The following is a 2,500-nucleotide window of genomic DNA, read 5'->3' on the forward strand; positions in this document are numbered from 1 at the left end:
TCGCACTCCAGAAACTAAAATGGCATGTTTCCAGAGAGCTCAATTGTACAACAATAAAAGAAACTTTGAGAGTCCATCTTACTGTTCGTACTCTATCAAAATATTAACGGGTGACCCGAAAACACTGACCCCCGGTCCATGGACCCCTCTACGGACTGGGTCCACGGACTGCCTCACGGACCGGTCCACGGACTACCGTTACGGACCCCCTATACGGACCACCCTAAAACAACATAGAAATGAAAATAAATAAAAACTAAAGATTTGACTTACCAGTTGTCTGGATAGACCACTCGTGTCACTCGTGTCGGCGAAATCTCAACCGTAACGCTCCGCAAATTCAACAGACTAAGGCTCAAGCTCGGGTACAAAGTCTATTAATCACATATTGCCCCTTCCTTCGCTGTGGACCGGAATCCTTCGAAAAAGATTGATAATAAGTAAGCTATATTTGTATTTTCTTTCTTTCCCTCCGCCATTTTGTTCGGATCATTCTCCCGCGGGTTTGTGAAGTCGCCCCAGGCTTCTCGATCTCTCAGTCCTGAACAAAATGGCGGAAGAACTTAGTTTCGAAGCCTCCGGTCAACAGCGAAGGAAAAGGCAACACCTGAGCCTTAGTCTGATTTGCGGAGCGTAACGGCTGAGATTTCGCCGGCAAGAGTAGTCTATCCAGACAACCGGTATAAACTAATTTTCAGTTGTTATTTATTTTTATTGAAACGGCGGCAAGCTCGTGTTTCCTGAAAATCTTGTCTGCTTAACTTGAAATCCAGAAACTTTGGATAAATGTGGAATAGTCTGCATTTCTGTAGGAAAGTAATGTCGAGTTCCACTTTGTTATACCGGGAGAGATCTTTTTCATATCTTCGTACCGTTTTCAGCGTGTCATGGCCATACCGCTCATGGATGGTCTCATAAAATTTCTTTGACTTGGGCCATTTTAGTTTCAATAGGAATAATGTTGTTTTAGGGTGGTCCGTATAGGGGGTCCATAAGGGTAGTCCGTGGACAGGTCCGTGAGGCAGTCCGTGGACCCAGTCCGTAGAGGGGTCCATGGACCGGGGGTCAGTGTTTTCGGGTCACCCAAAATTAACAGCCAAACTTATCGTGATTTTACTGCGTGCAATTCTAGAAATACACTGCAACTGAAGATATTACCCAAAAAAATCACCAAAGAAACCTTCATGGGCAAACACGTTAAAGGAATAATGTATTTCTCTTTTTTTTTTAAAAAAATCTATTGCCAAACCGTCCAACGACAAAATGCTAGGTTATCTCAATTACAAATTAAGATGTCAAGCTTAAAAGATCGCATATTCAGTGAAGTTCAGAGGGAGAATTACACCGGCCTTTGCCGCAATATAGTCGTCGAAAACATTCCCCATGCTTTAAATGTGTTTTTCTCAAATTAAAGCCAACGGTAACTTTCGAATTCGTTAATAATATTCCTCCCACGGTAATTAACTCTGGTCAAAACAAAATAGCGCGAATCTGCCGTCCACGCGTGTATTGGTGTAATGGGCGGCATGAATTTCGAAGAGGAATTTGGTCAGCCTCTATTTTTCGTTTCGCCAACTCCACATTACCTACCACGCGAAACTAAAATAGAGCCTGATCGCAGGTTATCTCTGTAGAGTCGTCGAAATTTGCACATTACTCGAGAAAAACACGATATCAGAGGAAACCAACTATATTAGCGACTCTTAGGAGTCAATAAACCCGTAGAGAATGTGGACATGAAGAGTATTAAATACTTGAATTGTGGAAACTCGTCTTAATAGCTGATAGAGCTCTGCAAGGTATTGCAGAAGTCATGGGTTCGAATACCGTTCAGGCCTATATTTTTTAGGCTTTCGTTCTGTTAACGCTTCACGTTAATAATAATAATAATAATAATAATAATAATAATAATAATAATAATAATAATAATAATTAAATGTGAAGAAGAGACAATTCTGTTAGCCTTTGGTCATTTGTTATGACTCGCCTAAAAGAAGAATGATAATGATAATGATAATGATAATGATAATAATAATAATAATAATAATAATAATAATAATAATAATAATAGTTTCTCCATGTATCTAACCAAACCTGCCACAGGAATGCAAAACCATCTCAGCTACATAAAGGAAAAAAAAGTCGGAGCTCCGAAAGTTAAAACGTGAGTTTGACAGGAAAAAGAAACAAGAGGTCTAGCGTGTAATTAACCATCATTTTAACACGGTCCTGGAAGAGTGTTTGCGAATTTGAGTGAGATGGTGAAGAGGGACCCAGAGAATGAGCGACCAAGATATAAAGATCCTGGAAAATCTGCTCGAGATGATTCGCGAATGTTTGAAAACATTGAATAGGCGAGCGGGTTTTGGAGAAAGCTGTGGGAAGAGAGAGGGACTGGGAATAAGAACGCTGCCTGGTTGCAGGAAGTAAAGATCGCGATCCACGAGCAAGTACCGCCACCAACAGGCAACGAATGGGCTCTTGAAATAGCGGAAGCGGT

This window comes from Montipora foliosa, chromosome 6 (genome assembly GCF_036669935.1).
Source record: "Montipora foliosa isolate CH-2021 chromosome 6, ASM3666993v2, whole genome shotgun sequence".
NCBI lineage: Eukaryota > Metazoa > Cnidaria > Anthozoa > Scleractinia > Acroporidae > Montipora > Montipora foliosa.